Raw genomic sequence first — 14,571 nt, forward strand, 5'->3', positions numbered from 1 at the left:
TGGCTGAATACGTTGTTGGACAACATGTATGCGGCTTCCTTGAATTTTCTCCTGAACCAATGTTCCTCTCTGTGCAAGATCTCAGCTTGGGACCACTCGATGTTGTGTTGATGGGTCCAAACATGGTCTGCTATTCCTGATTTGCTGGTTTCTCCTCGCTGTGTGTGCTTCTTGTGCTCGGCAATGCGAATATTCAATGGCCTCTTAGTTTCACCAATATAGGATTTTCCGCACTCACAGGGTATCCGGTAAATGCAATTCTTGGAATCGCAGTCCGCGTTTGGGGGCCTGGTTTTCGTGAGGCTGCTACAGATAGTGTTACCGGATCTAAAACAGGTTCTAATGTTGTACTTGGAACCAATTCTTCTTATCCTCTCCGATAATCCTCTGATGTAGGGAAGTGAAAGCACTGGTTGTGACGGCTTCTCTTCCTTGCGAGGCTCCTGCTGTCTTTTGGCCAAAGTCTTTTCTACCATCGCTTTGGAGTATCCATTCCGCTGAAGATCACTTTTGATGATGTCTAGTTCCTTCTCGAGACCTTCCTTTGTATTACAAAGCCCAAAAGCACGGTCTAATAGAGTCTTGATGATTCCTCTTTTTGTCGATTGATGGTGGTTGGATTCGTGGTTCAGATACTGTCCCGTATGAGTGGGTTTTCGGTATACAGATGTTTCCCACTTAGTGTCGGTCCTCTTCACCAAAACGTCTAAGAATGGCAATTCATTGTGGATTTCCTTCTCCATTGTGCAAGTGATGGAAGGTCTCACGCTGTTGATGTGTTTCAGAAAGGCGTCTAGTTCAGTATTCCCATGATTCCATATTATGAAGGTGTCGTCAACATATCTCAACCAGCCCACAAGAAACCTCGAGTCTGGTTGAGATATGTTGACGACACCTTCATAATATGGAACCATGGGAATACTGAACTAGACGCCTTTCTGAAACACATCAACAGCGTGAGACCTTCCATCACTTTCACAATGGAGAAGGAAATACACAATGAATTGCTATTCTTAGACGTTTTGGTGAAGAGGACCGACACTAAGTGGGAAACATCTGTATACCGAAAACCCACTCATACGGGACAGTATCTGAACCACGAATCCAACCACCATCAATCGACAAAAAGAGGAATCATCAAGACTCTATTAGACCGTGCTTTTGGGCTTTGTAATACAAAGGAAGGTCTCGAGAAGGAACTAGACATCATCAAAAGTGATCTTCAGCGGAATGGATACTCCAAAGCGATGGTAAAAAAGACTTTGGCCAAAAGACAGCAGGAGCCTCGCAAGGAAGAGAAGCCGTCACAACCAGTGCTTTCACTTCCCTACATCAGAGGATTATCGGAGAGGATAAGAAGAATTGGTTCCAAGTACAACATTAGAACCTGTTTTAGATCCGGTAACACTATCCGTAGCAGCCTCACGAAAACCAGGCCCCCAAACGCGGACTGCGATTCCAAGAATTGCATTTACCGGATACCCTGTGAGTGCGGAAAATCCTATATTGGTGAAACTAAGAGGCCATTGAATATTCGCATTGCCGAGCACAAGAAGCACACACAGCGAGGAGAAACCAGCAAATCAGGAATAGCAGACCATGTTTGGACCCATCAACACAACATCGAGTGGTCCCAAGCTGAGATCTTGCACAGAGAGGAACATTGGTTCAGGAGAAAATTTAAGGAAGCCGCATACATGTTGTCCAACAACGTATTCAGCCAGGCCAGCGTAGATATACGAAACATATGGAAACCCATCATCAAACGAGAAATGACCAACTCCCGCCAAATCGGTCATCTCTCACGGAATCAGTGAAGCGGAAAATGGAAAGTAGAGAAAGTGAAAGTATTTCAACGACCTATAAAATAGTCATCTCTCGGAGGAATCAGTCCAGTCATCACCCGAAGACGATTGTAGATACCAACAATCGAAACGTCGTGAACTAACGTGACTTGGAATCTCTACACTTTTTATTTTTATTATTTTCTTTTTGCATTCCTTTAATTTTTTATTTATTCAATTATTATATTTTTACTTGTAGGTTATTTTACTATCATTTCATTTCAGGTTTATTGTTGCTTAATATAATTGTTATTTTCAACTATTCTTTTTTTTAATTATTCTTTTTTACTTGTTTCAGGGATTTCAAATCATTTTATATAATAGACAATGGAAGTCCGAACTAGTGAAATTGATTTATGACTGTTAAACTTATGGGTGTTCAAGTTTTCCCAAATGTCCATCCGGTTTCCCTTGTTGACTTGTTTTATGAGTTTTATGTTCTCTGGTGGGGGGAAATTATGATTGTTTTGTATGGCGTGTGTTGCGAGGTTTGATTTATATATTATTGGATTTATGTATGCCTTTTTGTGCTCATTGTACCTTTGGATCAGTTTTTTCTTGGTTAGGCCGATATAGAATTTGTTACAGTCCGAGCATTGTATACTGTATATCCCGTTTTGGTCTTTGTCTTCTTCTTCATAGTTGTTTATTTTTTGTGTTATATTCGTGTTCGTTTTGTATGTGATGTTGATGTTCAGTGGTTTGAAGATGTTTGTTAGTTTTTTGTTTTGGTGTCCTACGTACGTAAATGCTGTCCATCGTTGTGTTGTTTTGTCTGTTGTGGTGGCTTGATCCTTGTTCTGTATTTTTTGTTTGATTCTGTTCTCTAGTTTATTTATTGTCTTTTGGGTGTATCCGTTTTCGTTCGCTATTTGGTACATGACTTTCCGTTCTTTGTTTCGAGCTTCATTGCTGAGTGGTATCCTTAACATTCTATATATGAATGCCTTATAGGCAGCCATTTTGTGTGATGGTGGATGGTTTGAACTTGCGGGTATGGTGGAGCTTGTTTGTGTAGGTTTCCTGTATATTGCCATTTGTAATTGAGTATTGTTGTGGTTATATCCTATGGTTATGTCCAGGTAGTTAAGTTTTGAGTTGTGTTCTTCCTCAATGCTGAAACATAGTTTTTGATTTATTTCGTTAATTTCTTTTTTTATTTGCTCTATTCTTATTCCATTGTTTTGTGATATGTACAGTCCATCGTCAACGTATCTGAACCATTTTCCTTTTTCATCATGTTTTTTATTATTGTTAAGATTTTCTCATCTATGGTTCTCAGATATATTTCGGATATAATGCTAGATAGTGGGGATCCCATCGCTAGTCCATCTGTTTGTTTATAAATTTTCCCTTCAGATTCGAAATAATTTTGATTAAGTATTGTATTTAGACTGTGTTCCATTTGTTTAATGTAGGTTTTGTGTATGTTTTGGTGTTTTAGTTTCTCAGATATGATGTTTACACTTTCGTTGACTGGTATGTTGGAGTACATGTTTTCTATGTCGAACGAGAAGAGTTTAGTGTTCGGGCTGACATTTGTCGTAGAGATTCTGTCTGTGAGTTCCATTGAATTTTTGATGCTGTGATCGTTGTTCCTGTTGATTTTGTTTTTCAGTTCGTCGGCTATGATTTTTGAAATTTTGTATGAAGGTGCTTTTCGTACAAGCCGTACACGAAGATAACACAAAAAATAAACAACTATGAAAAAGAAGAAGGCAAAGACCAAAACGGGATATACAGTATACAATGCTCGGACTGCAACAAATTCTATATCGGCCAAACCAAGAAAAAATTGATCCAAAGGTACAATAAGCACAAAAAGGCGTACATAAATCCAATAGTATATAAATGAAACCTCGCAACACACGCCATACAAAACAATAGAGAACATAAAACTCATAAAACAAGTCAACAAGGGAAATCGCATGGACATTTGGGAAAACTTGAACATCCATAAATTTAACAGTCCTAAAACACTTATCGAGAAACAAGTACAAATCAAAACACAACAAGACCTCACATTCAATATATTAAACGAAACCATACACATTCCTAGAGAAGATCTAACACAAAGAAGAGTACCTGATGCAGTACAAATACAGGCAAATTTACCTAAATTACCTTAAATATCTGAGTTAAGACGCTCTGACCGTATAAAGAGGCAGACGACAGGATAACAAGTTCAGTTTGAGGAGTGCCAAGAAGATGACAGTACTACCAACTGTCGAAAGCGCTCGCAGATAATTAATAGAAGATATAAAGCTTCATATCCTTTTTGTAAAATTTAATATTAAAATCTAGATATCTGGTTCTACTGATTCGCTGTGTATGATTCGCATATTAGACAATTAACTAATGAAGCTCACCATGAAACATTGTCAACCACTTTCAAACATGGATAGTTATAAAACCGTTTACAGAAAGTCTTTCAGACATACATGTGTACCGTTAAATAATAATAAGGGTTTCTTTAAACTAATCGTTCGTCATCGGTATCGCATGTAACGGCGTTGCAAATCTGCAGGTATGCTCCAAAGTCATTCCATTATATCGGATGCTGCAGGCAGCACGTTGCTTGGCAACGTTTCCCGGGCTCAAGTATCCTACAGTAATAGGTGGTGTTAGCGGAACAAGCGGCAGTTACGAGGGAAATTCGATTTGTTCAAAGCTGTTTAATCTGTAACACTTTTCTTGTTTATTGTAGAGCGATTAGTTTCATTTTGTTCGACTTCAACAGGTCAGGTGTTCACTTGTCACTGAATATCAATAGTAATTTTTTTATTCAACTGAAAGCATTTCATGTGACTATCACTATCAAATATTTCACTTCTTCAAAAAACTTTGAGCTGTGAGCTCATGCTTTATCTTCTAGAAACTGACCCTATGACGTTATAATTATGAAGTTTCCAGAAGTATTACAGTCTAGTTCCAGATTAGGTATCAAAGTTACATTCAATAAATGATTGCCGATTATAATACGCACATTCTTTTCAAATAAAACAAGACAATGATGTGATTCATATTTACCAAAACTTGAAAAGAAATCTGGAAAGAGTTCCTTTGTTGAAATACCTTTTTATTTTGAAGTTATGCTGAAGGCAAAATGGAAAGAAGTATCTTATATCTTATGTCACCACTGGCATAATCATCGTTAATCTATCTTTTTCAAAAGGGGTGATACCAAAACAGTGGTAGGAAAGATATATAAGACCTGTCTTTGAATCGGGAAATAAAAGAAATCCTTGTGACTATGGATCAATTTCAGTTATAAATGAATCAGCGAAACTTTTTACAAAATGTCTGGGATCCAGACTGATGGAATTTTTTGAGAACAATAAAATACTATCTGACAGACAATTTGGTTTTAGAAATAGTCTAAGCACAGAATACGCCATAATTGATCTGACAAACGATATTGTTGACTGCTTAGACTGCGTGGTCCAGAATTGAAAATTTTAGAAAACTATTTGAAACACAGGTATCAGAGAGTGGAAATTGATCACATTTGCAGCACGCCACTCGAAATAACAACAGGTATACCGCAGGGAACAGTTCAGGGCCCAATTCTTTTTCTTGTGTATATCAACTCGATAGCAAAAAAAAATATTTTCAAGGACATCTTGTTGAATACATAGATGATGCAGCAATTCTGTTTACTGATATTAACTGGGATAATCTATTCGATAAAGCTGAAAAGGGGATAAAAATCTCACAATAACTGAATTATGGCAATTTGTCTCTGAATACGTCTGAAAGTGAATTTATAAAATTTTTTACGAATGTCGACACACAACTGTCCATCTATTCAAAAAACTAAAAAAATAAAATATCTTGGCCTAATTGTTCAATACTTTAAATGGAATGAGCATACGAATTATGTAGACAACAAAGCAATTAATTCGAAAATTGTACATACTTACGTACATTTTCGACAATCGAAACCTAAAACTTCAATTGAAGCACATTTAGAGACTTAATAGTGATATGGGGAGTATAATATAATAATGCATTAGAAAATCTGAAAACTACTCAAAACTGTATAGGTACTAAAAATAGGTTTAAAAAAAAACATTTTTCCACTGATAGGCTTTACGACCTTGACATCTTCAACATTTACAAATTACATATGCACGAATACTTGCTATATCTATATGCCTAAAAAAAAAGCCAACTATATATCCCTATAAAACTATTTCAACTCGACTTATCACGAATCAATCGATTGATATAGCGTTATTTAGAGAAAGTCACTATACCAAAACAGCTATTATTATATAGGTCCCAAAACTATACAACAAAATACCACTTCGAATAAAAAAAAACATATAAACTCATTATCTTCCAATACCAAATAAAAAAATTATCAATGATAATAGTATATAAATAAAAATAGAATAAACAAATAAATGAACAAAAATAAATGAAGATAAAATAAACAAATAAATGAACAAAAATAAATGAAAATAAAATAAACAAATAATTGAACAAAAATGAATGAATAAATGGAAATGGATATTAAAATAAAAAAACACTCGCCAATTATTACTCAATTTTACTCAAAATACTCATATATGATTGAAATATTAAATGATCGTGCAGAAATATGCACTACAAACATTGATGCTTAGATAATTTCTGTGCAGGATCATATAATCTGTAACAATAATATAAATTGTGAAAATGACAATTATGGAAAAGACGAATGAAGTTTGGTTTGATATAGTTCAAACTGTCTCAAAGTCCCAAAACACCATTGAGATGGGTAATGTTCCATATAAATGACCTTTTATATTACATTGTGTAGCGTTCTTATTACTGATATGTGTTTCAATACCAAAATCAAAACAAATTGAAAGTGTATGTTTTTAGGAGAAAATAATTTTTGGGAACGAAAGGTTTTGGCTATCTATTCCTTCATCTTTATACAAAAAAAAATTGAAATATTCCGAAGTAAGGAAGGAAGGTGGCAATAAATTTCAAAAAAGGTAACCCTATGGAAGAAAAGCCCTCTAGAAGTAGGTACTGAAATGATTTCATTTCAGTAGATTATTTCTCATATGAAGTAGTACAAAAAGTAAATTTTTTATTAATGTTTCCTGTATCCAAATCATTCGTATTAAAGTTTACAAAAGAATTAGATTTTTTTATCTACCAAGAACGTTGAAATTCTTTGTCTCTGAATATTTTTTGAAAGATATAATTCAAAAGTTGAAGAACTGGAGCGGTGTTATCAGTTAATTTTTCCAACATGGCCTACAATAATTTCGAAGGAATTCAATTGTTATATCATATGACGGTAGAACTGATTCCATACTTTTCCTATGGCAGGACTACTTTGACTGACCGATTTCTGCATTATGATAAATGAAAAAAAAGGAGAGCAAATCTTACAGAATCAATTTCAATAACCGAATAACTCATCAGAGTCTCTTCGTAGTTTATAGATGATTTCCCAACTTCTTCATTCATTGAATATATGAATTCAGTTTTTCTTGCGATAAGTTCACCGATTTAGTTTAAGAGAAAGATGGGCATCGCTCCACTTTCAGAAATCCCAAACAGTTTTCGTTTTCTACGTTTCCTTTTTGGCGTTTGAAAGTGAGTAGTGCACTTTTTGATTGATTTTTTTTTCAAATTACTCTTGAAAGCATGGCAACTTCATATATGATAACACTAATTCGAAATATTCCAAGTCAAAGACTCTAAATAAAAGCTGCCCCCAACTTTCTCTCATTCCAATCATGCTGGTTTGTAACATAATTATTATATATTCAAACTTAGCAAAGGCATAATTTCATTGTTCACTGTCGAAATTTTAATAAACTCTTCGCTATATTAAATTATGCCTACAAACCATTTCAAATTCCTTATCACAGAAAAAAATATCACGTAATCTCAAACCTGAAACGTAACGCAACGATGCGATATTATTGCAACGCACACACGTATGGAGGTTAAGCATCGATGAAAACTCGAACTGACTGACGGATGAACGTGACTGGAGTGAAAATGTCACAACAACCATTGTGGCTTTGATCTTTATGGTGACGGGACCGCCTGGAGGTTTACCGAAATGAAAAAAATCGGCGCTTCTTAGATATTTCATAGTTTATCCAGTCAAATGGAAATATTGGAAAAATTTACATATTACTTCTCGAACGTGTTCATGTCAGTGTCATATCAATTAGAAAATACAATTTTCTAGCCGATGAGAGTAATTTGAAGTTTACATGTTTTTTCAATGTATGTATTAAATTACTGCTACTTCTTCTGGAGGAGAATAATGAATAATTATTTCACATTGTTTCAGATTTTCTATCAATGCTCAATTTATACAGATTTCACGAGGGAAAACAAAGTTATGTTTCTATAATCTACATTTAAGATACCTAGTCATGAAATACAGCTTCTGGATGACACTCGGAAACATCTTGTACGCAATCTCAGTTGCATCCATTTCAAAATTACGATTCGTTTCAAATTTATGAAAAATTTAATATAGCGTTGCATTTTCTCAACGTATTTGTTATATGTAACAATCAAGATTATTATCATAACGATCGTTCTAGCTCGACATTTATCTTATTCTCAGTTTGAGAAAACTTTCATTCATTTCAACAACGGTATTGAGGGAAAAATACCGTATCTCTTTTAGAGTGTATTAACATGCCCCCGGAGCATATTCGTACACTAATTCGTGGATTGTTTCGAAAAATGGAAGTTATTTTCTGAGCTTCAGAAGTGCAGTACCCGCCTGTGGAAATAGTGATGGAGCAGCGTGACTTATATATTATCTTAAGCATCAGTCACTGGGATGACTGTAACAGTGCCGATTACATTATGTTATAAGATGGAAATGTAGTACTGATTCATTACCGTTTGTGACTTGAAGTAGAAGAGTCCTTAATATATCGTTATACTGTGGATACGCGTATGATTCCGTAACCTTGTCCAATCTACTACAGAAGGTAACACTCGATATAGAAATATTGGTTCTCTTTTTCAACCTTTTGCTACTTATCTTTAAATTTTCGAAAAAACGCAAAGAAAATGCAATGTTTCATTCAATAATTCGTAAATTTGAAACAAATCGTGATACCAAAATTAGTGAAGGAACATTATGTAGGAAATTACCCAAGCTTGCATTCATAATATTTTTGAGTGTAATTCAAAAGCTGTGTTTCACCACAAGGTATCTTGAACCTAGATGTCAGGAACATTACTTTGTTTTCCCTCATATAAAGTGTGGAACATCTTTTCATTAATTGAAAAATGATCAAAAACGGAATAAAAATAAAAAATTAAAAAGTTATTCAAAATCAAAGTTCATAACAATCCGAAGTTGCCTTATGTTCTTATGTAAAATTATTACTCATAGAAATACTCTCCAATGTGAGTACAGAAAATAACTAAACTCAATCTTTTGATGAAACGTTAGTTTTTTAAATAAAAACAACTCAACCTCATTTTCAAAGTTATGTGAAACAGAAAATATCAGAAAAATGTCTTAAGATTTTTCATTTCAGAACCTGCCTTCATTTATTGGTTCGAATATTCATCTTTATACTAATGTTTGCATATTCCGTATCCACGTTTCAACCATGTCAATAGACGGAAAAAGTCTGAGTTCGCAAAAATCCCAACAAGCTGAATTTTTGTACAAACCTTAAATACGTCATCATAAATGAAATGGCAAAAAACATCCACCGATCCCACTGGTGCATCATGTTCACTTGAATGATGAGAGCCACCGAAAAAATTATTTGGTGGAAGTTTATAAGTTGAAACATTCTCTACAAAAATGATATCGATACTTTTTTTCAGGAAGTACCGTTTTCGATTCATCGCGATATCAACCCGAAGAAAAGTCGTATTTCAAATTACATGCATACATTTTCACACCACCTCTGAGGTAGTGTGGCATATCGTTTTCAATAAAACCGATATGCCAGTTGTATGCTCATGTATTTCGCAGAAATTTTTATTTGAAGCATTTTATCCAGTATCCATGCAAAAGTGGACTTGACATACTGGAAAACAAAAGACCTCAACTATTCTGCACTCACCATTGTTCGTGCATCCTTTTTAGTAATTGCAAAAAATTGTTTTCAACAGTTTCTTCGGAGCAGTTAGAAGTAAATTCTAGATTGGCTCCAAATTATTAGTCATCAATTTTCAGCTGCAGTCTTCAGGATTCAGCTTATTACACATCACAATTCGTAGTACACAAGAAACAATTGTTGATAAGCAGAGATAGATGTTGACGGGAGACAAGATAACTGAACTATCTTATTGTTTTTTGTATTTTTCACGGAATTTGAATATCTTTACTTGCTTACATTTTTCGGAGCTCTATATATAGCAAATTCCGTTTTTAGTGATGGCGTGTGCAGAAGAGTTACTGTTTTTGAATATCTCTGCCTTAAAAATAAAATCATTACGTTTTCCAAACAATTTATTCACTGAACTTATTCCTCTATTGAGAATTACTGAAGTTGTATCGCGGCCAGTTATACCAAACAGGAATAAAATATGAGTTCGGCTTTTTGGATGTGGAGTTGAACTTAGTGAAGAATATATTTTTGTTTGAGTTTGAGCTTTCCCAGGTTTTGAAATGTGAATGATTTTATCATTTACAGTATTATTAACGAATCCATAACTTGTCCGACAATGACAGGTATATTGATCCTACTGAATTATTATATTGCGTTTTCAATAATTAGTCCAGTAGCGTCATCATTAACGTGTTCCACAAGAAACAAAACGCTGCGAATTCTTCACGAAAGAAAAATCAAGAGCGATTTATTGCCAGCATTAGCTAGAAATTGTTGTTGATTTTCCGGATTAATCATTGGTGGATCATGAATGGTATCAGATGTTATTCTTTGATTCGACAACTTTGTTCTGTATGAGTGGTAGAAACTCAAAGTTACCGGATTGTTTTCTGTCGCTCATCTTCATTTTATTTATTAAATATGTCTCCAATGATGCATACTGGCCATACACTCGTTTAAGTTATTATCCTGTTTCACTTTGTTAGATGCCAATTAGTGAGTCACAATATATTCAGTTTCGCGATTCGAATTGAATTGTTTTGAAATCGATCTCATTTTGTCAGATTTTGAAAGTTTTATTTCCTTGGAAGTGGATATTTGGTTGAGTCATTTTTTGCATAGCTGAACTATTTCAAGATGTACAGATTGTAGATACTAACAATCAACTGACCATAAGAATCTTGAACCGTTGGAATAGTCAATAGAATATTTCAATTCTCTGGTTGTGCACTGGCTACTATTTTCGGTAAATACAACTGAAAACAAAAAAATGGTGGAGTTTACTTTATATTCTGGTAAAAAGTATCCTATGTTACTTCTAATACCTCCAAGAACATATGCACAAAATTTCATGATGCTCCGTTGAGTAGTTTTCGCGTGAAACCGTAACAAACAAACTTACATTCGCATTCATAATATTAGTAGGAGTGTGATATATGTGATATATGAAAACGCCTCCCCAACTAATACACGTCATGATAAACGAAGCAATTATCTTGGTAGACAATTTGATATTGAATATATTGGATAATCGAACGCACTATAAACGGATTTAATTGAAAAAAAATTGTTAAATGTAGTGATACTTCTCAATGAGTAATAGCAAGATTCTTCATTTGTGAGTCAAATGACAAGATCACTTCGATATTCTATTTATACAATGGTGTTTTGGAGAAATTTGTAAACACAATCTAGATGAATTTGAAACATGTTTCCGTCTACAACTCAGCAAATTTGAAGATGATCACATCTTAAAGTGAATTCATGGCATAAACTCAAAATTCCTTCATTCAATGATATTGAACTCATGTCGATTGGAGAAGTTGAGAAAAACAGGAGTTCAAAATGATGATTGATCTCCTGAATATCTTTCACGAATGAGAGAATTTGAAAAAATAATCAATTACTGTTATAGGTGTTAATTTTCATCAGTGATTTTTTTAGAGATTGTAACCTTTTATAGTTGAGAAAGTCAATGTCATTACGGGCATAGAGGAAGAATTTGTTATATGACAAAACACTTCTCAGTGTATGAAGTGATTCGATTGACTTTTCTGAACATACATTACGTCTTTCATTCCTTTCACCAATTTTAACTATCTCACTACCATGTTTATTTTCGTGTATGCTCCCAATCCTTGCTTGTTGAAATTTTCACAGTAGTTTCACAAACTACTGACAATGGAACATATGAATCTTCTACAGACTTTCATTATAGCCTCACAGATGGTGTATGTGAACAAATAATAATCCTATTGGTAAGAATTATAGCTAGTGCTATTGTGAATTGGGATTTTAATCGTTTGTTGTTGCAATAACTCATTATATTTCTTAAAGAGAATACCACAGAAATGAAACTTGCGGTACTCAAACTAAAGTAAACGTTTGAAGTATTAGTTCATAAAACTTCGCATTATTCGGGTTACGAGAAATAATATATTTTTGAAAGTTTTTTTTTTCGGAATTGAAATTTATTAAAATTCATCAACAAATCTCCACAGTGTTCGTAATCAAAACTTTTTTCAGCTGTTTCTGATATTTTCTTATAGTTGCTTGTCGGAATAAATTTCTAACTGGCAATTAGGATTTTTAATTTTGCATGCTCAGATATTTACAACAATGAACTGAAAGAGAGATATAGAAATATTTGTAACATAAACATCATATACAATTTCCGTCTCACTTGTGCTCCAATAAACTCTCCAAATATTTTGTAACAATATACGGAGAGTCAGCTACAGCTTGTTCCTCTAATTACAACCCCAATTAAAGTTCACCTTGTTCAGAAAGATACTTATGTGAATTTTACCAGTGGTGTTTAGAACTCCTGGTAGTTTGCGGGAATGAGGGTTATTGAGATAGGAGGGCAAGCAGAAGCGTATCGTGCTTATTGTTCTGGAAAATGAGAAATATACAAATAATCCAAAATTTCATTAAGTAAGAGTTACAGTGCGTCGGTTTCTGTTAGCGTAAAATTTTTCATTAGATACAAATATTTTGAACACGTAATGTTTCGTTTCATTTTCAGAATGAAGTATCCTAATATACTACAGTGTTAATCAACCAAATGAAATAACTTCAATAATGAATGAATTTGGCGTGTTCAGAAAAACGCTTGAGTTTCATTTTTAACGTGTATTTTCTCAACACAAACTTTTTATTAGGCTAGTTCATATAACAGTGGTCAATACCAACTTTTTTATTTCAAATGCATTACTTCCATGGGAAGTTTGAGATGACGGGTGAAGTTAGCAAAAAAAGTTTGACATGAAGAGTTAGATTTTATTGGACTCTTTTGAAATATTTTTCAATAAACAGAATATTTAGCGGAAGCTTTGCATATCAAATAGATTGAGAAAAATGATTCTCCATATTTGGATTCTGTCAGAAAAGTATTTTCGAAGTATATAGTACTAGCGACCGCCTCGGCTCCGCATGGGTGTAATGCTGATACTAACACTTACTGGAAATTTAAGGGCATGGAGAAACAGTGATTTCATTTGTGAGCGTGCCCCTTCTACCCACACGGGAGGCGTCCAGTTGGAATATTTGAACATTATTTCTAAGTGCGCACTTAAAAAGCACCTATATACCAAACTTCAGCTTTCTAGGACTCACAGTACAGAGATGAATGAGTGAATGTTGAAAGAGAGACTCTCGCATTCACAATTTTTATCGACTGAATAGGATCATAGCGAATGGTTCAGAATTTATCCAAAAAATAACTTTAAGAACTTGATTTATTCAACCGCTCCCATTTTCATTGAAAACTCAATTGAAGGGTTTCTATTGTTATGAAGACGTTCGAAAACGGAATATGTCATATTTCTCATTATCGAATAATAATTTGGCCACAATTTTTTTTTCTATTACTGATTACTATCACATATTTTTCTTGACTGTTTCGAATGAAACACGAAGCTTTTAATTCAATATGTGATTTCTTTTTCGAAAATCCATTTCTTATAGATGAATAGATGGATATTTTCAACATAAAAAACATTTTTGTTCGTTCAGAAGACTCACTCTTGATAACGTGTATTGTTATTGAACACAAAAAATGTTTGAAAGAAATATTGGAAATGCTCATATGGAAATAATATACAGTAGAGTTTACATCACCAGCTAGGTTTATTCCAGATTGATGGTATCAAAAACCTCCGGGACGAGGTTTCCTATAAAATTACATAGAATCTACAAATGTTTTCTCGAGAAGAATGAATAAATGAGACAATGAATCCCCCAATATTTCAAATGAACTATTTTTCCAACATCGAAAAATATAGGTTTTTCTTGGGAAAGATGGTTTTGTCAATAAATTGTGCCTGTTTCCATTATCTCCCTCAAACAAATAGCTATTTACCCATGCAACTCCATCATTTTTAGAAAGCGCTTTTCACCTACAAAATGAACGTAAAATGAATCATGAAGTATTCCATACAAGAATTAACGAAAAAAAATTCCAATTGATACCTCATTGACAATGGGGTTTACTCATCCCCAATGAATGCATTGATTTTTTCACTATCGCTTCGAATATGGAAAGCAATACATAACATTTCATTCGAAAAATCCTTACTTTGATATGCCACTGGAAAGCCTTGCATTGAATAATATTCCAGGAAAACCCAATGCATCCATATATTTCCGAACTGATCAAATATACCTAT

This window comes from Leptinotarsa decemlineata, unplaced genomic scaffold (assembly GCF_025532065.1).
Source record: "Leptinotarsa decemlineata unplaced genomic scaffold, Ldec_3_MD MMD2_tig00001019_RagTag_RagTag, whole genome shotgun sequence".
NCBI classification, from domain to species: Eukaryota; Metazoa; Arthropoda; class Insecta; order Coleoptera; family Chrysomelidae; genus Leptinotarsa; species Leptinotarsa decemlineata.